Source organism: Myotis lucifugus, unplaced genomic scaffold (genome assembly GCF_000147115.1).
Source record: "Myotis lucifugus unplaced genomic scaffold, Myoluc2.0 scaffold_331, whole genome shotgun sequence".
NCBI lineage: Eukaryota > Metazoa > Chordata > Mammalia > Chiroptera > Vespertilionidae > Myotis > Myotis lucifugus.
The window spans coordinates 1,153,516-1,179,490 of NW_005871379.1; the positions used below are offsets into that span (position 1 = coordinate 1,153,516).

Below are 25,975 nucleotides of genomic sequence, written 5' to 3' on the forward strand. Positions count from 1 at the left end.
TTGTTTTTTAATACAGTTAGAGTGTTCAAGAGGCAAAAACTCAGATGGCTCAGGGAGCTCGTGTTCATCTGAAATAAAGTGAAAATTAAGAAGCGAGTACTGCTCTTGAAAACATCCCTGGGCTCCAAATCCTGGTGGCCTTTCAGCAGAGGGGGCTCCCTCTCTCCCCTGGCAGTGAACATCAGACCAAGAGTAATTTAGACATGAAGGGTTAGGTGTTGTTTTGCCAGTCATCAACCCTGAGAACTTCCCAGCTACACAGGATTATGCCCAATGGTGAAGACTGTCTGGGCCGCTGTTTACAATGGAAGGAAACCATTCACGAGGTCTTCCTGTTAGCCAAGAACGGAGAACTTAACTGCCTTGGCTCTTAATAATAATTTTGCTTAATGTCTTTCTTGTTAATGTTGCAAAAGTAAGTCTGTCTTCACCAAACCAGAGACAGCTGATTCAAACAATAACCTCAGAACATCCTTAACATGCTTGCCAGGACTGAATGGTACCGAGTGTCACGTGAGATACTTACTCAGGGATTATGCACTCTCTACAGCACCCACCTCACCCCAGGCTGAAATGCCTTCATCTCAGTTCCATTTTTCTTGGTTTTCCTCCAACCTCACTGGCCAAGGGCCCTGGGCTCCCTTCCCATCTTCACACATTACCTCTCTCTCATTCAGACCAGACCTTTAATTCCATCTTTAGGACATGAACTCTGGCCCTATCAATCTCTCCACATGATGTCTGATAGGCACGTCCAAAATAAGGTGGCTGAAGCAGGACCCATGATTTCAGCTGCCCCAAACGGCGTCTGTCCTTTCCCAACCTTCCCATCTTAGTAAATGGAACCACTCAAACCAAAAATCTAAGGGCTAAGCCCTCAAACCCAGTCCACTGATCAACTTCACCTCCAAAACATTACTCTAGAGGTCCCCCATCTCTCCATCTCTGCCACCCTCATCACATTCCCAACAGGACGCACTGGACTTCCTGTTTCCACTGGTCCTACACAGCACTCTGCACTCAGCAGTAAGCGTTAGCCTGGGAAAAGTCAAATCCCTTTTTTTGTTGTTTATTTGTTTCTTTTTTAATCCTCACTCGAAGACATTTTTCCATTGACTTTTAGAGAGAATGGAAGAGAGAGGGAGAGACAGAGAGAAATATCGATGTGAGAGAAACACATTGATGATTGCCTCCTGCACATGCCCTGACCAGGGCCTTGGCCGGGTTGGAGCCTGCAACCGAGGTATGTGCCCTTGACCGGAATCGAACCTGGGACCCTTCAATTTGCAGGCCAACACTCTATCCACTGAGCCAAACGAGCTAGGGTTCAAATCCTTTTCAAACCCTCCAGTGCCTACTTGGTGCATTTGACATAAAATACGAGTTCCTTCCTTGCCACCCTCTCCACTCCATCCTGTCTTCTTTCCTTGCTTTTTGACCAAGTCTCCCGTACTGCCCTCTTTCAGGCTCCTTTTTGCCATGGGGGCCTCAGCATTAGCTGATTACTTTTCTCTTCCCCCCCGCCCCCAGCTGCTGGCTGGCTCCTGACCATCATTCAGATCTGTTTAAATGGAACCTCTCCAGATGGCCTCTCAGGCAGTTCTCTCTGACCCTGTGTAATTTCTTGCATAGTTCACAGCACTCACTTGCATTTTCCTTGGGCATTTATTTTCTGTCTCATCCACCAGAAGGTAAGCATCGCGAGAACAGGGGCCTTTTGTATCCTCCTTCCTGAGGCGTCCTCGGGACCCACATCAGTGCTTGGCAGCCGGCAAACATGCGTTAAATACTTGTTGGATGATTGAGTTCCAAACTTGTATTTTTCTCCATGTAGTCTGCTATCTGCTTTATTCAGGTCCGCTTTGTTAAGTAATATTTTATAATCATGCAGCTCATTCATAGGCACTGAGTTTTTTTAAATGATGCATATTTAGAATGTGATTCATTCATTTAAAATTCTAGACTTTTGACTGTCCTATGAGTCAGATACTGTTGGTGGCACAACTTTCAAATAACCAACCACACATATCTGGCATTTCATCAAGTCAATGGCACTTATGAATAATAGCCAGACTTAGAGGTAGTCCCTCTTGTTCTAGGCACCACGTATATTTGCTTTTAATTTTCAAATAAACATCTGAGATTAGAACTACTAATGAATGCTGTGTAAAAACCACCGTAAACCGAGTGGCTTCAAACAACTCCCATTTGTCAGCTCACAGTCCCGTTGGTCAGAGGCTTAGGTGGCATTCACAGGGTCTCACACTGACCCCAGCTGTGGGCTGGGCTGGGCTCGCCCGTGGAGCTGTGAGGGGCAAGGCAGTCCGAGCTGATCTGGGTGCTGGCAGAGTGCAGGCCCTGGTGGCTGAGGTCCGTGGCCTGGCCGGCTCTCAGCTCTTGAAGACTGTCCTTCCCGCCAGGACCCTTGACATAAACTCCGAGTTCCTTCCTTGCCACCCTCTCCGGCTCCTTCCCGTCTTCTCTCCTTGCTTTTTACCTTGTGCTCTGGGTCTCCCACTTCCTCTTCCACTTGCAGCCCAGGAAACACTTCTGCTTTTAAAGGACTCACCCATGTATTCCCTCCTCTTATCCTCCGTTTGCGTGGCCTCACCCACATCTGCAAAATCCTTCCCAGAAGTACTTAGGTTAGTGTTTGAGTAACTAGGAATCCACCAAAATTGGAATCTATGCTCACAAATGATCTTAATTAGAAAAAAACTTCTAGAGAGCCTGAGAGCGTTTAGTTTTGCCTTTTCTCTTTTTACCACTTGTCAGTGATGGGGATCACTAGCACAAATGTCAATCAAAGTCCAAGACGGTGCCTCTGGGGGGTGGAAGATGAGGCGCCTGGCGCCTGTGCGTAGCGGGATTACGGCTGCCAGCTCTGCTCCCCTCCAGGGTTCTGCGGAAGCACATCTAGTCCCGAGTGAAGGAGCCAGAGGATGAAAATGTGACTTATCTGAGTCAATGTTGCCAAGAGATGGGCATCTGTGCTGTTCTGAGGAGAGCCACAGACTCATCTCTGCACACGAGCCCGGCTTTGCCTTCTTGGGAAGGCCCCGTGTTCCCCGCGGTGTGGACCAGGAGCAGAGCCAGCGCCCAGGGCCCAGTCCCGGCTGGCATCCAGGACCAGCCCTCTGCTCTGCGCTAGGAGGGCGGGTGCTGCAAGGTTGCTGGCCCGAGCCCTCAGCCACGGCATCTTCAATTCTGAGGCTCCTTCAAGTTTTCACTCACCAGAGGAATCGCTGTACACTGGAGAATTTGGAATCTTTTTGCATCTATGTCCTAATTTGTCTGATGTTGCCTTGCACCATGGTGTGTGTCAATGCAAACGGTCAAGTTTCAACCTGGAGCAGTCCTCCGAGGTCATCTGGTCTAAGGATTCCAACCCTGACAAGCCTGGAGCTCATAGTGAGCACACAGTGAGCACACAGTTAGCACACAGTGAGCACACAGTTAGCACAAATGGTCTTTGTGCACGAAGGACCATTTGGCAACTTGAACTTCTTTTTTGGGAGAGCCATCTGAGCTTTCATAAGGCACTCAAAGGGGCCCTTGCACACCCAAAGCTAAGGACAACTGATCTAATCTAACCCCTTTCCAATGCAGATGTAAGTGACTCTTTGAGGATCCCAAACAGGTGACCAGTTAGTTCCTGTATGACACTCAGGGGACAAGGACTGTCAGAGTGGCGGTGATGGAGCCAGTGTGGGCCGAGCCAGATTGGCCTGTTCTGAAAGCTGACTTTGTGCATCTCTTTCCAACTCGCTTTCAGTGACCTCCTGCTGGTGGCTTGAAACTGGCAGTGGAGGGAGAGTTATCTCCGAGATATCAATAAGCACCACCAGTTGGGGTTTGTTTTATTCACTTCTGTTTGGAGAGCTGGTTGTTAAACATCTACTGCCACACCGCTGAGTGGGTGCACGGAAGATGGAGGCCGTGTTTCCAGGTCCATACCTGGCCATGCGGACATGCTGGCAGTGCCTGTGGGGCTCGGAGGGACAGCCGCTGATGACCGCCGAGTCAGCCCAGGTGAAGGGCCCTGTGGCCTGGGATGTGGAGTTTCTACAGTAAATGAGAGAGCAGAGGGAAACCAAGGCTAGCAACCTGGACTAGTAGCCAAGAGGCAATGGGAGGAGAGAGACCGTGGTCAAGGGCGGAAGGGTAATCACGCCATCACGTGCGGCTCACTTGAGCAGAATGACGCCTGTGGGTTCCTTAAAGGAGTCACCATATGAACCAGCAGCCCCCTGGGTACTTGCCGTGGAGGAATGAAAACTTGTGTCCGTGCCAAACCTCCTACGCACAAATGATCACAGCAGCTTTCCTTGTCAAGAATGTCCCTGCCCAGGTGCATGGATAACAACCTGTGCTACATCCATGCAATGGAACAGCACTTAGAAATACAAAGGAGCAAGCATGGATACACACAGCCACTTGGATGGATTTCAAAGGTGTGTGTGTGTGTGTGTGTGTGTGTGTGTGTGTGTGTGTGTGGTGGACGGTGTTTGGAGCGGAGTGGGACTTCTGCCTCCCAGGCCTGTCCCACAGAGCCGGAAGCTCCGCACCCCACCATCAGCGCTGAAGGTCTGATGGTCTTCCCAGCTGGGTGCAGGAAGGGATCATCTCACAGGGTCAGCTCAGCCCATGGGAGCCAGCCCTGGAGGGAGGCACTTGCCATCTCACTGATGTTCTCACCAACCTCCCCTCGGGGAACTGGGCTTGATCCACCCTCCCGCCAACCTGTGCCACTGCCCATGCTTCTCTCTCTCTCGTATTTCTCTCCCTGTCTCACTAACACACACTTCTCCTCCACGTCCCCAAATCCTGCCTTTGTCATTCCTCTAATGTGTCCCTAACACTTTGGGGCAAAGTGCCACCTCCCCATCAGTTTTAGCTGTAATGTTTTAAGGCTTTTCATGGAATGTTATATTGGTGTACTACGTATCACTGAGTTTTTGAATTGAGGTTGCTGTTATATTACTAAGGATGATGGAACATACGGGGCGCATTCAGCATGCATGGATGGCCACGCCCCGCTTGGCCAGCGTCCTGCACTGGCTGCGGGCTCTTTCCCAGAGCCCAGGGCTCCTTCAGCAGTGGGCCTGCCTCCTCCTCCTAGCTCACCAGTGCTTTCTGGTCTCTCCTCATCACCAGTTCTCCCCTCGAGACCAAGTCATTTCCGTCAGCAAGTCTACAGATGAGCTATTATATCTCTCATCTTAACTAAAAAGGAAATTTCCCTTGACCCCCGGGCCCCTCCAGTGACAGTCTATTTCTAGAAGGCGGTGTCTCTTCTCACTGTCTTCCTTCTCTCTCCCCTTGTTGTCTCCTGACTCCCTCAGACCTTCACACCCCCTCTCTGAAAAGGACCCCCTTGACAAATCCAGTCCTCCCTCATGTGTCCCCTCAGGGTGATGCAGGCGATCCTTCTATCCTCTGAAAGCACCTCTTCGCTTGCTTTCCAAGGCTTCACTCCCCTGGCTTTCTCCTCCCACTGCCCTGGCCCTGCACCCGGGACCCCCACCACCCTCCTCTGCTGGCTCCTCCTCACCCCTGACCCCTGAAGCTGTGGGTCCCAGGGCTCAGCGCTTGCTTCCTTCGTCTGCTAGTACACTCATTCCTCTGGTGAAGTCATAGTCTCGTGGCTTTACGGATTATATTCCACCTAATGTAAGATGCCCTCAGTCACGTGTACTGTGGAATTCACGTTCCACCAAGAAGGGAAAACACTGCCAGTGAAGCTCACACTTCCCATCATTTCGGTTGCAAGTGGCCCTTTGTTCTCAGAGTCCCTGGGCTCTGGGTGCACGTGGATGCCTCCCTGCCCCAAACTCCCTGCTGGTTGGGAGCAGGTTCACTCTTTGCCCTCTGCTCCTCCCTCCATCTCTCTGTGATTCATCCCGTGGATCCTTCCATGGTCTCGGGGAGGTCTCACCTGGTACTGTGGCCAGCCCTGCCCCACATGGTCCATGGGATCTACTCCTGGGGCTGTGCAGTGCACACCTGACAACTATATATTGTTACCTGACTTCACCCACTCTTCCCTCCCTCCTTCCTGCCCTCCATTCTCCTTCCCTCCCTTCTCTCTCTCTCTCTCTCTCTCTCTCTCTCTCTCTCTCTCTCCTTTTTTCTAGACTTTGAAGCTTACAAGCCAGAGTGAGTCTCCTTAGCTCTCTGCAGTCTTCCCTGTCATCCCTGAGGCAAAGGCCCCTGAGCAGGTCTCTGTGGCTGCAGAGGCCCTGCCGACTGCAATAGGCTCCGGAGCCCCGAGAGCCATGGTGGCCAGGCCGGCATTTCCTTGTCTTGTTTTGTTCCATGAAAACTCTCCCTGGGTGTGGGGTGAGTCCATCCCAACCAAATGTCCTGCCTGCTCCCAAGGGCGCAGTGGAATGGCAGGGGTAGGGGAGGTGGGGGGAGGGTCTGCACCAGGGGCCACAGGCAGGAGGGTGTCTGCAGATGAGAGAGACCTGAGCCCGTGCCTAGGCTGTGCCTAGTTAGGAGAAGGTTTAGCATGTTGGAGGGAATTGTCCTGTATTTGATTAGGAGCAAAATCCTAGAAAGAAGTGCGGCGAAACGGGGAGGGGCTGGATCTGACATGTAGGGATGGACCCCTCCTGGGAGGGAGGGTGGTGGAGAGACCTGCTGGCTCCAGGGAAGGAGGGGGCCTTAAGGTGCTTTCTGATGCCCTCATGTCCCAGGAGGAGGAGCATGGTCTCTGGGAGCACTGGTGTCGCGAAGCCTCATGGTACTTCCGGGACGTGCTAATGGGTAACTCTAACGGAATTGATGAGAATTGTTATGGTCCCAAGGGATAGGTCACTTCAAGGCTAGAATCTTTATTTCTCAAGCGAATAGAAAGTCCCTCCACTTTATACACGTCGGCAGAGTTTGGGAGGGCGCATGCTGAAGTAAGAGGATGTGTGCTCGAAGGTTTCAAAAAGTCCTTTGTGAGAATCCACGTGGCCTGGCGGTTGGGAATGTGGGCTCTGCCGCCAGGTGCCGGAGACGCATGCAGGCTCTGCAACCTCGGGCAGGGGCCTGGCCTCCCTGGGCCTCGGCTTCTTTGCTGGAAGTGGAGATGATGTCACTCCTTCGTCACGGGCTATGCGGAGGACCAGAGGCTGTCAACCCCTGCAGCTTTGGGATGCTGACCGTGCACACACAGCAGACTGAAGCGGGACCCATCTGCCCGTGTAAGAACCCTCTGACATGCTAGGGTGTGCTCTCTTCAGACTGAGTGTCTTTAGGAGTGAAACTTGCTTATTTTCTTAATTCAATGAATTCTACATTTTTTACAGTGTCTTCCCCCCCCCCCCCCCCGCCATTGGCAAAGGAGCCTGCAGATGTTTAAAAAGTGTTTCCACTTGAAAATGGCATCGTTACTTACTTTCTGGCGGAGCATGCAGGAATGAGCCAGCTTAAAGCGGATGCACTCTGGAGCATTCCCTGTGAAGTCCCGGAAGTATGAATATATTGGGAACATCTCACGCTGATGCCCTCTGCCACTTCCTGCCCCAAATGAGAAGAGCGCTGGGTAGACGGTCCATCGGGGCTCAGACCCAGCGTTCGGGCTGACACTGTAGGATGGAGCCCGTTCGCCTGACCTGCCACGGCGGTGGCTCTAATTGCCGCTTTGGGAGGAGGCCCAGTTTCATGTCTTAGGCCTTGCCCTGGAATGTTCCGGAAGACTCCCTGTAGCAACGTTGCTGTGGAAGAAGCCACTGATAAAGGAATGAAGCTTCTGGCTGGGCGTTTCCAGCGGGAGGATGTGGCTGCCATTCAGAGCCTACATTTCCCAACTGTTCCAAAGTTTTAAAATTCGTTCCTGGTGGTTTTTAAAACGAATGCTTGTTGAGTTCCTCCAGAGATTAATAAATGGACAATGCGAGTCTTCATAAACAAAGGCTGACCTTCCACACACAGGGCTGAAGTAGCACACATACCCCCATCCAATGGCCCCTGCAGGTCCTGGCACCACGCATGCCTCTCTCGGCACTGCCGGACCCGCTGCCTCACTGTGCCCCTCAGCTGCTGGGGGGCCGCTGCCCCACTGCCACTCCCCCTCATCCCTCAAGAAAGCACACTGCAATGAATTGTGCAGCAAAGATATGTCTACGTTCCAGAAGAGCCAATAGGTTCGACTCTCTTGGAAACACGCCCCCCCCAAAAAAAAAAAAAACTGCAAGAAATAAGACTATTTGGCCATTTGATTCATTCAGTACAACTTTCACAGGGAACTTAAAGTACTTGGTATGATCTTATAGCAAATGCACCTATTTTCCCGTTATAAGAACTACGATACACAGCAGTAAACAAGTATTTTTTCCTACAATGAACCCAGCCGTAAGTGAAGACAAGTCTACTGACGCTCGAGGGGGAAGGCCGCTGCACGCACACGTGTGTGCTCCTCCACAACGTAACCTCCTGATCTGCTCTCTGTGCTTGAAGGGTGTCAGAGTGTGGCCCACACAGCAGCAGGCGCTAAGCCCAGAGGTTCTGTGTGTGTCACCCTCCAGAAACCTTGACTGGCCCGATGCAGGCACAGCTGCCTTTCTGGCCTCAGAGAATGTGAGCACCCGTGGATGCTCCTCATAATTTACAAATGTGGGAAGTGCTGGGAGGCTGCCTCCTGGGATCCTTCCCAAGAAAACTGGGAAGCAGTGGCTACTCTGTTTGCAGGGAAATATTCATCAATGATGTTTAAAAGTTCAGTTGTTTATACCTCTTAATATTTAAATCTAGCATATTCTTGAAGTCTAAAAGACGGATAGAAAGTATTTGGTAAGTCACTTAGTCCTGAAAACAGGGCACACGCCCTCCTAATAAACAGCTGTCAACCCCAATAAAGAAGGTGCCTACTAAGAAGGGCTCCTGGTGGCGAACTGGGCTAAAATTCAAAAACAGTCTAGCAGTCATTTCTAAACTGGGGCCTCACCTGCAAGCCACACTTGAGGGAGAAGCCTGCGCCAACCCGCCTGCCCGCCCTGTGCTCCTGGCCTCTGAGCCAGCCCTCATAAGGAGTTCTTGGGATCCTATTCCAACCACTAGGACTGAGACTTGCCCCCTCCAATTGGATCTGTGCAGCCACATTCCCATCAGCATCTTCACTGGTCAATTAGAGCTGCTATAGTCTGACCAATCAGGACAGTGCTTTTCGGACCAATCAAACTTCAAGGCTTTGGAATCCTCGTTTGCATGAAGACAGACCATTCTGGGACCAGGGGTGGGGACATCTGTCTATATAAGACAGGTCAGCTCTCTTCCGGCTTGGACAGCACACATTCCCTGTTCACCAAAGACTAAAGACTGTGTGTCCCTGTCGTGGACCAAAGCATAGGAGAGCAGCCTGGCCTGAGGGCCACCTCCCACAGGGCCACTCACAGCTATGCTGTTTCATCACTGAGCTGTTCCACAATTAAGGTATTTGCACTGGATATATTTCCTTCTTCACTGCGCCCCAAATTAAGAATTCCTATTGGCGTTGAATTGCACCAAAGACCATCCATGGAAGCAGTGTTGAAGAGATCACGATTCATCGCATTAGAGGAAGATATGCCAAAGGAAGCAGTAAGCCCAACCTTAAAGAGCAAGACACTCTCCCACGCCTCTCCCTTCCCTGAAATGCCTGGAGAAGCACAAGAGTTTCACACATGAGCTTTGTGGTACGTTTCAAACTGTCAGTGTATGCTTGAAATTCCAATGCACATGAGAGTTAGATGTCATTTTTTCAGTTGTTCTCAACGGTCCCAAATAAAGCCGCACCCCTGGGGCGACATGTGAGGCCTGGGTCTCCAGGGGCCAGGAAGGCTGTCCTTCCAGGAAGGGCTGCACCGACCCTGGGAACGGCCAGCCAGCTCACAAGAATGAAGAGAATGTCGGGAGAGGAAGTGGTGGCTGTGAGTCAGCATGAGTCACCTCGTTCCAATGAGAATGAAGACTGAGGTTTGTGCCTCTTTTCTTTCTTCCTTCTTCTTTTTTTTTTTTTTTTATTTGGCTCAATTGTACGGACATCATTGGGATTGGAGGGAAATGAGTGACGGTATGGCCGTTGCTTTTTAAGTTTCAAACAGATTTTCCAGGCCGGCTGTGCCTGAACCCGTGGCTGCCTCCTGGTCGTTGCTGCCCGCTCCTGGAAGGTGGAGCCATCACCTCTCCCTGGTGAGTATGTTTCTGTCATTTTTATCACCATTTCTGCCGGAGAGTCTCTGCTGTGTCAAAGCTGCTGGCGTTTGGCGTGGACACTGTGTTTCATTCAAACTCTGAGGAGCCTGCGTTTTAGAGAAGTGGCTGCCTCTGTCCCCACCCCCATCGCTACTGTATTTAGCCTGGTTGTGGGGGAAGTTTCTGAGTTGGCAGCTGTGAGAACGTAGATGCTTGTCATATAGTGTGTCGGCTTGGAGGAGACAGAGATGCTTGCCTGGAAGAGAAGCTAAGCTGTTGGAGGTCCTGTGTGAGCCACGGTGGAGCTCAGAGGTGGGGGTGGGGGTCTGTGCTGGCCCGGGGTGCTGAGGTCGGTGCTTCCGCCTCTCTGAGCTGGAGGAAACTGCCTTGAGCAATTTCTGGCCGCATGGTCTGAGCTGCAGGAACTACCAGGGAGAGGCAGCATGTTGGCTCCCCTCTCCAAAGGCATAGGAATGATTCTGGGAACCTACTGTGCGTCTTTTCCTTTCCCTTAGCACTGAACATCACAAACTGTAGCGGAATCAGAAAGGAAAACTGCTGGGGGCTGGAGCAGGGGTGAGGACAAGGCGACTGAGTTGTGGAGGCCTGAGCTGACCTTGATGTGTGTGTTTCTCAAACTGTTACTATTCTGATCAGGCTTAGTTTGACTGTCAAGTAAAATACGGGAAATATATATTTATTTAAACGTCGTTCCAGTTACTGTAAATGAGATCGGTTAAAATGTCATAAAGACCTTATGATAAACAATTTTGAATTTGCTTAAAAAGCTGCACATCAGTGAGCAGGGTATGACGGCACTTTTTCAGTACAGTCATTTGAGAGCGTGGGCTTCCTGGGTTAATAATGAGTCAGCACCCAGCTTCTGAACTCGGAGCAGCTAAGAAAAGGCTTGCTCACCCCCAGCACAGCACACTGGCTGGCTGCCCCCTCCAGGAGGATTTGGCTATTGGGCTCTTTGGTTAAAATCAACTTTGGACGCCTCCCCTGTTTGGGTGCCCCCTCCCCCCCAGGTGTTTGGTCCCAGCTCGGAGGTCCCGTTGCTAACAGTCCCCAGGCTAGCACCAGCTCCTCTAGCTGATGGTGGTGATTTTTAGGTTGAGTATACAGTTTGCTAAGGAAAAAAATGCAGAGTTTATGACAGGCGGCAGTGGCTCAGGGCTGAAGCTGCATCTGGGGTCCTGTGACGTCACACCCACTGAGGGAGGGGCCAAGTGGGAGAGGCACTCAGGGCTTGAGCTTCTAGCTGGCAGCTCTGCACGTGTGTGTAGGGTGGGAGATGGCCCCCTCGAAATCAGAGAGTATGATTACCTTCCTCGAACCTTACTCTTATCTACAAAGTGAGAGAAGTGTTAAGGAAATTAAAAATAAAATAAGATAAAATAGCTGGGGTTTGCAGGCACGCAGCTCAGGGCCAAATGCAGTCCTGTTTGAATGCGTCCCCCCATCGAGTTCGGTTGGACCCACTTAGGACTGGGTTTTGTGCTTGGATGACTATGGGTTGAGTCCAAATCCCCTGCTCTCCTGGGGCCTGTGAAGGGTGGCTGCCGTCCTGAGGTGGTGCCTCAGTGCTTCCCACACGAGCACTTCCTCGTCCCCATTTCGGAGATCGCCGGGGTTGGGTGTGTGTTGATGCCCAGGTCCCGTGTCCTCATATTCTCCCGGATAAACACTATTGGGCAGCAGCTTGAAGTGCTGACTTTATCCTAGACACTGAATGTCTTCCTTCATGTAGAATTTGGGCCGTTGTATGGAGGCTGGGGGTTGACTCACCTCTTACCCATGAGGAAGAAGCCTGTGGTAAACTGAAATTATTACTTTTGTAATCAGGAGGGAGAGTTATTGTAAAAGGCCAGAAATGAGGCCATGAGCATGTCTGAAAATAGAGCATTTATTATATAATCTGCTTTGTCATTTCCCCAACCATCGAGAAGAGTCAATGCTGAGTGTGGATGGGCAGCAAGGGAAGAAGGGAGCGTTCTGAGAGCAACTGAGCGGATGCTTACAGGGCATCTCTGCAGAAAGAAAGTGCTGACAGTTTGAGGACACCTGGAAGTTGCCCAGAGCCCTGTGGTCAGGCGCCCTCAGCCTAGGGACCATCTTCTGGCTTGCTGGCTCTGTCTTCACTCTACCCTCACCAGCACCTGACTTCCTGCTGGTAGGCTTCCATGGTACCTGACAGGTGTCTCCACCACTGCTGCCATGTGGTGAACTTAGCCTCATGTTGAACAAGTTACTTAACTTCTTGCTGTCCCACCTTCTTCATGGTGAAATGTGACTGGTGATAGGATCTGCCTCGTGGGTTCCTGTGATGATCAGTGATGATTGCTTGCCACAGGGGTGGGGAACATCCGGCCCATGGGCCATATAAGGCCAGAGAAATCATTTGGTCTGGCCCTGCCAAGGCATTAGGAGTGGGTTAATGAAATGTTTGACCAAATATAGCAGGCTAATTTTTAAGTTGATAATTTTGTATGGCCCATGTATAATGTTATAAACATCCAAATGCCCCTTGGCAGAAAAAAGGTTCCCCACCCCTGGTTTAGCACATGAGTTACAGGAGCCTCAATAATTGTGAAGTACATATTCACTGACTCAGAAATATAACGAATACATTTGTATCTCTTCCTGGGCTCTGCCCTCCGGGCATCCATAGGCATTACCTCTCATGCCCCTGACAGAGAGCCCTTTTGTGTCATCAATTCCATGGTGTGTTTCACCTTTGCAAGACAGTTATTGATCCGGTAAACGGGAAATGCTTCTTGGCTCTCTCCTGGGGTTCCAGATGTCAGGATAGTCATCGCCATTACATTATCCTCACAATCACCATCATCACCATCACATCATCATCACTATTATCACCACCACAATATCACAGTTACCATCACCTTCACCATCGTCATCACCACTATCACTATCATCATCACCATTATCATCGTCGTCATTATTACCATCACCACCATCATCATCACCATCACTGTCATCAGCAATATCCTTACAATAGAACAGCTCCAATTTTATTCAGCCCAACTGCATGACAGTAACTTTCTGTGACTACCTTTACCTCCCAACACACACACACACACACACACACACACACACATACACACACACCCTGGACAAGAGGAAGGATGGCTGGTTACTAGACTCCCTTGAGGTCCAGGATTCCCAGGCAAGTGTATCAGGCAGAACAACTTTTTCAAAGATGCATCAGGGGTGGGCACGGCCCTCACCTCAGTGTGGGAGTGGAGTCAGAGAAGCAGCGGAGGGGAGTTCTGGGTGTGATTCAGCAGACTGAGGCCACAGGCCGAACAGTCAGGACCCCGGCCTCAGGCTTGCCCCCAGGGTGGAAGCAGTACTCACGCTTCCTGTCTACAGCCAGCTACAGTCAACTTCTGGTTATTTGAAAATCATCACAGTTCATGGAGCTGACTCATCTTGAAAATATTAAATAAGACACTTCAAACTAAAACCACAGTGCACATAACTTGGCCCTCCCTTGCCAGTTCATGAAGTGCCTTGGAGCCAAATCAACACACTCATTCTGCTCAGCTGCCCTCCCTGGTGTTGACCTGGCAAAGGAAGGCAGCCGGTGCTTCATACCTCTCCTTCGGAGACTTTGGGAGTGGAGTGCCAAGCCTCGCCATGATGTGCCGGTCAGTTGTAACTGGTGCTCACATGTGGGGAGTTTTCCCCTGTGCCACACCCCACAGGGTTCTCTCTGCCACATGCTGAGGGTGGGCAGTTGTGGGGGGGAGCTCAGCCCAGGGCTACAGGGAGGGATCGGGCTCCTCATTGGTGCGGGAGCGTTCTGGTTAGACCACAGAGCTCAGGAAAGGGAAGTCAACCCAGGTCGGAAGGAAGTAGGGCGCCCGGACGAGGAGCTGGCAGCAGGCGTGGCTGGTCTCAGAGGATTCCTCTGATTTTTTTCAATCCTCAGCTGAGGATATGTTTTTTATTGATTTTTTTAGAGAGAGATGAAAGGGGGAAAGAGAGAGAAGCATTGATGTGAGAGAGAAACATCAATCAGTTGCCCCCCCCAAATGGGGATAGAACCCTAACCTAGGTATGTGCCCAGACCAGGAATCAAACCTGCAACTTCTTGGGATGACATTCCAAGCAACTGAGCCACTGGCCAGGGTCGACTTTTTAAAATGGGTTTTATTGCATCTTCGATAATTGGAAAAGCTAATGACTATGGCCAATCTCATCCATTCCCTGCTTATCTTTTGCTTTCAGGATTGACCATCCTGCAGGTGAGAGCTTCTGCTACAGACTTCCAGCCCTTCCCCCACCCTGTCCTTTCAAAAATGTATCATACTTAAAATATTGGCATTTTTAATGAGGGCCGGAATGTACCACTTTAGCTGTTCTCAATGGACAAATCACAGAGTGTGAGGGAGGCAGCCATAATTCAGCTAGATATAAATAAAAGCTTTAAACAACAGCAGTGTGTCCAACCAACGTCAGCTTTACTTTCTTACAGACAGAAAAGATAGAAGGCGGGCTGCCCAGGGCGAGGGTCAACAGGCAGCCCTTCGCCCATCTCCCTGCTCTGCCGTCTTAGCGTTGGCTTCCTTCCTCGGAGTTGTCTTATGGTTTCAAGGAAGTTGCTGGAGCTCCAGCCATCACACTGCATTCCATATGGAGGGGAAGGGGCGGGGTGGGGTGGGCTGGGGACGATAAAAGATTAAGTACTCTGGGTGCCAGGCTCCCTTGAGGACCTTTCCGAGAATCCCCCACGAAGCCTCTCAGTTTCCATCGTTCATGGACTGCGCTCTCCATCAAGGAGCCTGGCGAATGGCATTTTTAACTGGGCACATTGCTGCCCCTGACAACACAGGAAATGGATACAGATGGGCAACAGGCAGTCCCCTGACAGGGTGCTCCTGAAGACAACGGGACTCTCAGTCCTGTCCGCAGACTTGGGGACCATCCCTCGGCCCCTCTGTGACCAGGGTCTGTTCTGTGAAATAACCACTGACTCTCACCGGCAGCGTCAGGGGGGTGTAGAGACCGGATCCCTGGCTTCAAGGCTGTTGAACAACTGGGAGGAGGGCATTCAAAGGGCAGAAATCATTGTTTGATTTTGGTGTTATGTCTAAGTAGGATTTCTTTTTATTCATGCTTTCTGCAAATATTTATCACGTATCCAATAATATAATGATCATCCAAACACTGCCTCATTTATGGCGTGCTTGCTGGGCACCAGGCTCTGCTCTGGGTGCTCTGCAAATGTGACCTCACTTAGTCCGGGAGCAGAGCGGCCAGGGACCTGTCCAGGCCTGGCTTCAAAGTGTGTGTGTGGGGAGGGGGGGGGGGGAGGCAGTGCAGCAAAGGGTGGAGTCGCTGCAGTACAAGGGGCTCAGGTTCCAGGGACAGGATTGATTCCTATACTTCAACCTGATCAAAGGCCAGAGAAGGAGAAACCACACACCTCGTTACCTGGTGGCACAGTTAGGGCCCTGAGGACAGGATGCAGGTGGTATTCAGCCTGTAGGTCCGCTAAGGGGTGTGTTGGGGTGTCAGGGTCCCCCCGTGTGGAGCTGCCTTACCTGCCTCCGGGAGCTGCCTTACCTGCCTCCGGTATAAGGGCAAGTGATCTCCGTGGCCCCTTCCTCCTGAGGAGACAGTCATGTTATGACCGTCTTAGTACACAAATGAATGTTATCCAGACCGGATTCACTATTACATATTCATGTTCATTGTATTCGGTGTTTTCTTCTGATTTCAGAATAAACGGAAATATTGTATTTTAGGAGTATTGTCCCCCTGTGCCCAGTGCAGAGGTCAGCCCTGGGAGGGCTAGACCACAAGGAAGGGCCTTGTTGCAGCAACAGGCTGGTCCCTGGCGGGCAGCCCCTGGCCTGTGGGGTCCAGGACTTGCTCCTGGCCACTCCCCCAGGAGTCGTGCTGTTCGCTCCAGTCCCATGGGGAGGCATCGGTGGGAGGCCACGGGAGGGTGCTGAAGCCACTGTTGGAGCCCAGCCATCTACCCACGACATGGCAACTGGATCAGCTCCTGCTGGCCTCGGTCTCCAGGCTGAGATAGGAGCACGGGCATCGTTACCGCAGAGGGCTGCTCTGAGGAGGGAGGGAGTTACTGCATGAAGAATTCTTAGAAAAGCGTTGCACATCCTGGGTATTCAGCAGTGTTAGCAGTTAGTGGGGACCGATGCCTTCTTGCCATTTACCCTGACTGTAGTAGCCTTTCTCGGGGCCCAGACCACTCCTCCCCCACAGTGGCCTGTTCATGCCAGCTTTGGCCTCCCAGGAATTACGCAGTCCTGCCTCTGAGGTTCGTTTCCTGCAAGCCCGGGGGCAGCATTAGCTGTAGAACCCTGGGGAAAGAGGTTCTATTGTCCATTCATTCATTCATTCACTCATTCATTCATTTATTCATTTTTCAACAAATGTTTATGGAGACCGAGGGAGGCAGCTGATAAGCAGATGGCTGTGAGGAGGCTGTGGGAGGAGGGGTGCAGGCGGTGCAGGGGGGGCCTCTCTTGCCTGGGGTGGGCTCGACTTCCTCTGATGAGAAGGCATTTGAGTGGCGATCCGACAGGAGTAGGTATATGCATTTGCTTTGTTTTCCTTGGATGGATAGGACAGCTAGCAAGAGTCCGTCTCCCCTCCATATCTGTGTCCACAAGAGAGTCGGGGAGCCCTAGCCTCTCTGACCCTCTGTACGTGTGAGGAGGTGCCCAACAACCCGGACTCCAGTTCGAAGGCACTGCTTTCCACAGCAGTCCCTCTACTTGAGCCCCCCGGGGGCCGAATCTACATTTAACCCCTTCTCTCCTTGCGGAGACAGCACAGCAAAGCCCGTGCTGAGACGCTCCGTGAATGACCCAGCTTGTGTTCTGGCATTTGCACACTTTGGACCTAGCTCTGCTCCCTCCTCACAGCCACAATTATTACGGCCATAACTCAACACACTCAGTAACTGTCATTGAGCAATCATTCCGCTTCCAACCTGCTGAGTCACAGCACAAGCCCGGCTTCACCCACACCGAGCCCTCCAGCTGTGCAGGCACCGCCTCAGGTTCAGGCTGCTCCTTCTTCCCTCAGTTCCTGAAAGACGCAGCGGGCAGTGAGGGGACCAGCAGCCTTCAGCCTGGGCTGCCCTCTGGGGCACAAATGGCAGATTTCTGATGTCCCCCTTCACATGGGCAGTGGCCTCCCTTGTCCTGAACACTAGGCTGAGGTTTTGGCCAACACGCCCATCGCTGGACCTGCACTATACCCACCGTCAGGCCGACTTCCCTGCTCTGAGTGGGGACCGGTGTGAAGCCACATCTCTCTCGTTTTGCATTTGAGAAGCTGACTTGGTGCTTGCTTTTTAACCTCGGTAGAACTTTACATCATTTTTAGTTTCATCTTCTAGATTTGGCCCATATATTCTCTAACATAACACGTAAAACGGCACAGCATCCGCAAGTCGGAGAGGTATCCCTGTTACACCTTGACCTGAAGACCGTGGATGAGTGCAGATAAGAGCAGAGCCCTGTAGTCTCCACCAGGGACTACCTGCAGGTTGTCAGTGTCTAGCACGTAGGGACAGCTCACCTGGCTGCGAGGTTTCACTGATGTGGATGAAAGGGCAACAAAACGTATCACACAATCAAATGTGTGCTGTGATCCCCTAGACATAGGGGGCGGGTAATGAGTCAGACTCAGCCATCCTCTCTCCTCCCCACAACCCCTCGTGATGGAAGAGCTCCTGGCAGACTAGCTAGCCCTTGGACAGCTGGTCATTAGGTACTAGCAGCAGGTTACCTGAAACATCTAGTGCCGTGGTCGGCAAACTGCGGCTCACGAGCCACATGCGGCTCTTTGGCCCCTTGAGTGTGGCTCTTCTTAAGCCTTAGGAGTACCCTAATTAAGTTAATAACAATGTCCCTACCTATATAGTTTAAGTTTAAAAAATTTGGCCCTCAAAAGAAATTTCAGTCATTGTACTGTTGATATTTGGCTCTGTTGACTAATGAGTTTGCCGACCACTGATCTAGTGCATTCGAGGGCTCTGTTGTCCACAATTGTTGTTTCAGTTGTTTATGCACAGTCATATCTTTGAGTCTGTGGGTCGGGTGCATTTCATTTGCCTCAGATCTGCCTTTCGAGCTGGCGAGCTGGCGAGCTGGCGCTGCTGAGCTGGGCCTGACAGTCGTGGCTGTCTCTGTGCGGCCGTCCCTGTGAAGTCCCCAGAGGGCAGAGGGAAGCGCAGGGTGAGTGCAGACTGCCACCCAGCCACCGCGAGGTGACTGCCAGCCAGGAGGCTCCCAACTGCTGTCTCCCCCAGAGCGAGTGTCACCTTCTCTGACCACCGCGAAGGCATCGCAGGGGACAATTGTTCTCCATGTTGCAGGAAATGGAGTGTTCCAGAATTATCTGAGCAAACCAATTAAACACATGATTGCAGTTACTCCCTGCTCTGCTGGGGGAAAGAGGGGCCCCTTGCTTCTCACGGGGGTGTTTTAGCTTATATCTCCTGCAGGTCTTAGGGGAGATGAACCATGCGGCCTGCAATGCAGGCAGTGAATCCATTTCATTTTGAAAGGCTCCTGGCAGCCATAGCGTTGAGTCTAATATTTATGGGGCCTCTCATGGGCCAGGCACGTGCCGGCTGCTTCACAGCGGTAACGTGTTGAATTCCCTCTTCCCCCGCCGAGGGCCAGCGTGGTCAGCCCAGGCTGCAGATGAGCAGACTGAGGCTCTGAAGAACTGGAGGGTGCACAGCTCAAGGCAGAGCTAGAGTTCCTGCCTTCATCCCAAACACCTCGATCTACAAGGGGTCCAACTCTGGCCTTGCTGGATAGTATTTTCCTAGACCACACGCAGATCAAAGCCTTTGGAATCATCAAGCCTCCTGTTTCCACAAACACTACCACAATCGTTTTGGCTGTTCTCGAGAGAACTGGCTCGCATGTTCCAAGCACAGCAGCCCTGCATTCGGGGCTGCCCACCTCCGGAATGGCAACAGGTGGCCGTGGTGCCACTGCAACGCCAATAGGAATCCCCGATTTGATATGCGGTGAAGAAGGAAATTTTATTTACTACAAAATAGCTCAATTATGAGACAGTCTGGGTGTGAAGGTGGCCAGGGCCAGGCCGCTCTGGCTGGACAGCTCTGCTACCCTCCGCAGTGGCCTGTCCCGCTCTGGTGTGGTCTGCTCTGCTCTGTGCCAGCCTGCTCTGGCCGACACTGCTCTGCCCGCTCTGTTCTAGGGAGGCATCCTCTTCAGGCTTCGCTGGAAAGGAGAAGCGCACTCCACCAGCCACAGGGGAACTGGCTTACACAGACAGAAGTCCCTGCTCCTAGTCCCTGGTTGGCTCAACCTCGTGCAGATGAGGACTCCAAATCCTCGAGGTCTGATTGGTCTAAAAGGCCCTTTCCTGATGGGGCAGAAATGAGCTGCTATGATTGCTCGGTGAAAAAGCTGACGGATATAGCTGCATAGCTCCTGTTGGATGGAGAAAGGCTCAGTCCTATTTGAAACAGGATGCCAGGATTCCTTCCTAAGGGCTGGCTCTGTTGGCAGGAACACAGTGCCCGCAGGCAGTTCAGTGCAGGCTTCTCCCTGAAGTGCAGTTTGCATGAGAGGCTCCTGTGTAGAAATGGCTGTTGTTTTTTTTTAAATTTGAGGCTAGTTAACCACCAGGAGCCATTTTTAATAGGTATCTTCTTTCTCAGGGTCCACAGGGTTCAAGTGGGGGCCCCCTCTCCCCATCCTGGGGGAAAGGGTCAAGGGGACAGTGGACAGGCCCTTGGGTGCAGGAAAGGCACAGCATGGGCTCTCTGCCCCAGCGGAGCCCAGGGGGCCAGGGTGAGCTGCCAGCATCAGGGTCAGGCTGTTCTGAGACATGATCCCTGGGGCTGGACTTCATTCCCAGGTGACCATCTGGAAAGCAGACGAGGCCAGAAAGGTGAGCGGTGAAGTGGATGCTGTATTTCATGAAGGTCCCAGACCCCCAACACCAAATTGTATTTACAGACAGAGGGACGAGGATATGGAGGTTGATTGTTCACAGAATTCATCTCAGAATTCTTTTACAGTAAGCAAACCTCCCTGGCGAAATGGGTGCTCTTGCTATGGCGGGTGACACCACAAACACCCCTGGGCCAGGCACGGCTGGCTCTAAGGCTCTTGCACATTGAGCTCACCCAACAACCCTGAATGAGGATCCCCATTTTCTCAGAAGAAGCAGAGCCTGAGGTCACAGAGCCAACAAGTGAGGGCGCCAGAGTCCCGGGCCAACTAGTTCTACCGCCCCAGCAGCTCAGCAGACAGCAGTCCCTTCAGCCTGGGCCTGCGGGGCTTCCTGGATTTTGTCCCTGAGCACTGGGGTCTGAGAGGACTGGTGACAGCCGCTCCTTTCCCAGGCCAGGGGCCCGGAGCCTCCCGGAGGCCCTTCCCAATGCGAGCGTTTTGATCAGCAGCAGGGTTTTTGTGTTGTTGTTGTTTTTTAATTTTTTTAATTAAATTTTATTAGGGTGACATTAGTCCACATGCACATATAGGTTTCATGTGTGGATTACTAAGTTACAAAATCTGTGTATACGTAAGCAGCAGGGCTTTGAGCTGCCTGGAATGCCACACTTTTAACAGCCTTTCACTTGCCTCTTTCTAGCACACACATTGCTCTGATGGAGAAGGAAGCGAAGGGCCTGTATTCATTGAGGCAGCTTATTCCAGGGGAATGGGTTTGTGGGACAGGCAGGCAGAGGAAAGGACAAGGAGAATGAGTGGGAGCCCAGACTTTGTGAGCCATCCTTGCGGCCTCTGCGTGTGTTATGGGGTGAATTGCGTCTCCCCGATATTGCTGTGCTGAAGTCCTACCCCTCCCAATGACTCTGAATGAGACCTATTTGGAAATAGAGTCATTGTAGATGTAATTAGTTAAGATGACACCTACTATAGTCCGTGGCTCCTATTCCATATGACGGGGGTCCTTTCAAGACAGGGGAATTTGCACACAGCCCCCCCACCCCACACACACACAGGGGATACCATGTGAGGATTGTAATGATGCTGCCCCAGCCAAGGAACCACTGGAGGCAGGTGGAGGCAGAACCGAGTCTCTAGAGGGAGCAAGGCCCTGAGCCACCTTAATCTCTGACTTCTCGCCTTCAGACGTGTCTGCTTCGAGCCCCGTGTGGTTCTCTCACAGCGACTCTAGGAGACAGAGACAGTGAGCTCCTTTTCGCACGCTGCAGGGCGCCCGTCACCCATCGGGTCCGGTGCAGGTGGACTGTCCACTCAGGTCTCATCTGCTGCCCGGAAATGAGTGAGCCACCCCAATGCAGAAAGTCATGTTTGGTTTGAGTGAATGAAATGCTCTTGTGTTATGTCCCCTGAACTGCAGAAGCAAAGAGGTTCAAAACCAACATTTGGTCTTTACATTTGCTTTGGGGGGAAAAAAAAGAAAGGAAAGGAAAGGAAAGGAAAGGAAAGGAAAGGAAAGGAAAGGAAAGGAAAGGAAAGGAAAGGAAAGGCAAAACAAAATAAAACAAAAAAACACAGCTTCGTCTTTGCTGTGACAGGCTCTGCCTCGCGTGGGTCCCGGTGCAGGGCTTTGGGGCTTGGCCCTGGGTGGGCGGCTGAGCCAGGGCCCCATGTGAGGACAGCAGGCTCACCTCACCCCAGACTCCCGCCCCCCAGGTGGGAACTTTACACAGCGTCACCCTCCCACCCCTCTCCTCCCCTCCCTCCCCGAGAGTACGTTCTGCGCAGTCACAGAGCCAGGCAGCGGCTCCGCCATGTGGCCAGCAGGTCACGTTTTCTGCGGGGACTTTTCGTAGAGGTTCCTGGTTACTGAGCAAGGGAGACTTCAAGCCTAACGCACATACGGGGTCAGCTAGCGCTTCAGAAAAACAGGAACTGTTAATTCACGAGAACTTGGAGAAAAAAAGACTTTAAAGAACTGAGACGTTGCCACATTATAGCGAAAGAAGGTCAGGTTTGGGAAATGACAGAAAACGAGCCATTTTCACCTTGAGAACCCAGGGGAGTCAGGGGAGTCGGTTATACAAGCTGTAACCACACACAAACACAGCATTTCTTATAACAGGGGCATTTACAGTCAAGAAGCTGCTTTCAGAGTATTTCGTGGAAAGTTATTTTAGTAACAAGGGTCGCCTTCAGCAATGACTTCGTCAGAGAGTGAAACCTGACTTCAAAGTCAGGAGCCCAGGAGCCCAGACGCAGCCCAGAGCGGCGGCCAGTGGAGGACACGTGCTCCGCCTCACAGGGGGCCCCGGGGGCCAGCACAGAGGGTGCCCTTGGGGCTGGGCAGGGGACATAGCCACGGTTGGGGACCCCTGGTTGCCACAGTTTGCTGCTACAACTGTCAGCTTTTAAATGCTTAAATAATTTCCTTATTGTAAAATTCAGGGCATTATTTGAAACAAGGCAAAAAGCACATGTAAAAAACTTTTTTTGCCTGTGAGATGTGATTGTCTGGTTCCCTTAAGGTACTATCTGAAGAAAAAATCAGTGTGCAGATGGAAGGGGTCCTGAGGGCGGAGGTGTTGGGTGAAGGCCCCAGGACAGAGAAACGGCTCGCTGGGGCCACCGGGTGGGGAGGCATCAAGATATCATGTGACTGGGGACGACTTCAGGAAGAAAGGCTAGAGAGAAAACGATGCCCGTATTCCTACGGCATCTGCCGTGCCATTCAGGCTATTTCCTTCCAGGCCTGTATCCTGTATAATAAAGAGCTAATATGCTAATTAGACCAGAGGCAGAACAACCTTCCGGAACAACAAGTGGGCAAGGCTGTGAGGGCCAAGCCCCTTGCATGAATTTCGTGCATCAGGCCTCTAGTTTATTTAATAATTGCGTAAGTAATAACATGATTACTCTTTAAAGGTTAGGATAGTACTGTTCATTGGAACCTTTTGCTCATTTGTTGTGGTCACCTACCTTTAGTCACAAGTGTCTCTCTTCAGAGGGTGTCTTTCAATGTTACCCTCACCGCTGAAGAGATTTATGACCATAAATCTGATACAATCATAGCTGTGCACTGATTTAAAAAAACCCCCAAACACTAAAGAATGAAACCCAGCTTTTAGAAACACTGATTTTAAACACAAATATATAAAGTAGCAGATTGTTCCAGGGAGAGTTGGTGTAAAGGAGATTTGTGGCCTGCTAGCTATTCATTTATAAATGTCCTGCTCATATTCTTTACTCTCTATTTCTTTGTTTGGTTGAAGTTCTCTAAGACCTCTTCTAATATCCTAATATTCTGCGTTTAAATGTTTGGTAGAAATGTTTTCTCTCAGTCTGTTGCTTAATTTTTTAAAAAATATATTTTCTTGATTTTTTACAGAGAGGAAGGGAGAGGGATAGAGAGTTAGAAACATCGATGAGAGAGAAACATCGACCAGCTGCCTCCTGCACCCTCCCTACTGGGGATGTGCCTGCAACCAAGGTTCATGCCCTTGACCGGAATCGAACCCGAGACCCTTCAGTCCGCAGGCCGATGCTCCATCCACTGAGCCAAACTGGTTAGGGCTGTTGCTTAATTTTTACTTTTGTTTTTACTGAGTCTTAGTTTACAGAAATACTTTTTTTTTTTTTTTAGGAAAGTCAGCTGACACTTCTATTGTTTTGAGGGGTAAGGGGCTGCTCAGGGGGTCTTGCCGGGGACCCTCAGGAGCTCTTGGTGGGCGGGCCGCTTCCTCTACACCAGTGGTTCTTAACCTTCTGGCCCTTTAAATACAGTTCCTCATGTTGTGACCCAACCATAAAATTATTTTCGTTGCTACTTCGTAACTGTAATGTTGCTACTGTTATGAATCATAATGTAAATATCTGATATGCAGGATGGTCTTAGGCGACCCCTGTGAAAGGGTCGTTCGACCGCCAATGGGGTCGCGACCCACAGGTTGAGAACCGCTTCTCTAGACCATCATGGGCTTTGGGCTGCGCAGGGGGGTGCTGGGCTTGTGGAGGGGGTCCACGGGCAGATCTGGAGGTGCTTGTTCTTGCAGATCATGTGTTGGACGCTGCTCAGGGTAGCCCAGGCCTTCTTGTTGATGGCGGTCTGCCGGTAGGAGGTGGCTGGCTTTCGCTGGCCCATCTCCGATTCATGACGACCAGTATACCTTTGCCATTGGCGGCTGGCTCCACTCTCACCGTCGAGGGGTGAGTTGGCAGGTTGTAGCAGCAGCAGGAGTTGCGGGCCTTGAGTTATCGGCTATTGGTTATTGGTTATTGAACTTGGGGTGTGGTCTGCTTGCTCCTCTTGACCAGGAGGCTGGAGCAGCCCCGCACCACCCACTGCAAGTAGGTGCCTGGCGGCAGCTCCTGTCACTGCAGCGCTGAGCCCGGAAGGAGCCGGAGAACACTGACCTTTTACGGAGTCTAATCGGTTAGTATTTTCCTGACGCCAGCTCTTGGCTTGCTTGGAAGGTATGCTCCCACTGCTAGATAACAAAAGTATTCTCACATGTTTTCCCTCCTAGTATCTTAGAGTTTTATTTTTGAGGTTCAGAATACCAATTCCAATACCAATACAGGAATTTATTTTTGTTTATAATTCGAAATAGGGGGTATCTATTTTTTTCTCTAAATGGACAGCAGTCCACCTTTTCCTGCTTAATGTTGGAGCTGGAAAGTGTGGAATAGGGGATTTGGGTCGGAATGAGCACCTTGACCCGTGTCTGTCTGCAGGTGCCCCGTGACTTTGTGGCTGAGGGCTGGTGGGGAGCTCAGAGCTTCTAGAGGAGATGGAAACTGGAAGGGCCAGGGGGACAGTGGACACAGTGGGGGGACCCAGAGCCGGGAGAGAAGGTGTCAGTGTGGCACTAAGGAGGAGCTCAGAACAGGGACCCCAGCTGGCACCCAGCTAATGGGAGGCAGACGCCCACGCTGGGCCGGGGGTGGGGGGTGTCAGGTCAGCCAGCCGGCGGGGAAGGCGTGTGGGCACTGGGAAAGTCAGACTCGAATGGCTATCTGCTTATGAGAAACTCTGATCTGAAGTATGAAAAGTAGACATGTGACCCAGGTAGAAAAATAACCTGACTTTTCTGGGGCCCAAACAAACAAATTAATGACAATCATTTCAAGAGTAGCCTACAAGAGCCCGACGCCACCCAAGCGTGGAGGTGGAGTCAAAGCAGGTGGTTAAGGGGGCATCGAGCCGCTCAGGATGCGGGAATGTGAAACTTCAGGGAGAGCCCCCACAGGGCCCGCCTAAGGGCCCCTTGCTAAGAAGGCTTTCTGGGGAGCCAGGGCTCCTGTCCTGCCGCCGGGAAGACCTTACGGTGAGACCGTGAGGCCCAGCACTCATCTCCCTGGCCTGTGGCAGCTGTCTACCTGCCAGCCCTGCTGTGTGACCTGGGCCGGTGCTCAGGGCCCGTGCTCAGAAGGGCCGCACATGCACATGCTCTAAGGCTCTGCTGCCACCACGTCGACATGCCGAATAGCTTCTGAACAGGCCACACGTGCCCACTTTGCACGGGGCCCACAGGTCCTGTGTCCGGGCCTGGTTCTTAGGAGCGGCTCCAGCACGTTTCCTGGGAGTCCAGGTGTCGCTTGCAGTTCCTGGGCACCAGGGTTCAGGGGACCCAGTGGGATGGGGCACCGGCAGAAGATGAAATGTGTTGCCTTTGTGACTTGGACTGTCCTCCCTGCTTCATGATGACGAAAGGTGGCTTAAAGGCGTTTACAGAAATGAAGGGCAGGGAGAGAATTTGTGGTGAAACAGCCCCAGTGGAGACCTCCAGCCACATGGCTCGCTGTGCTTGGCCGTGTGCTCTCTACTAGGAGGACCCGCAGAGACA

At 51.6% G+C, this 25,975-nt stretch overlaps 1 pseudogene; it reads right to left on the minus strand.

Moving 5' to 3' along the window:
- Positions 1–18,288: 18,288 nt before the first annotated feature.
- Positions 18,289–24,497, minus strand: LOC111828329 (annotated as a pseudogene).
- Positions 24,498–25,975: the final 1,478 nt, after the last annotated feature.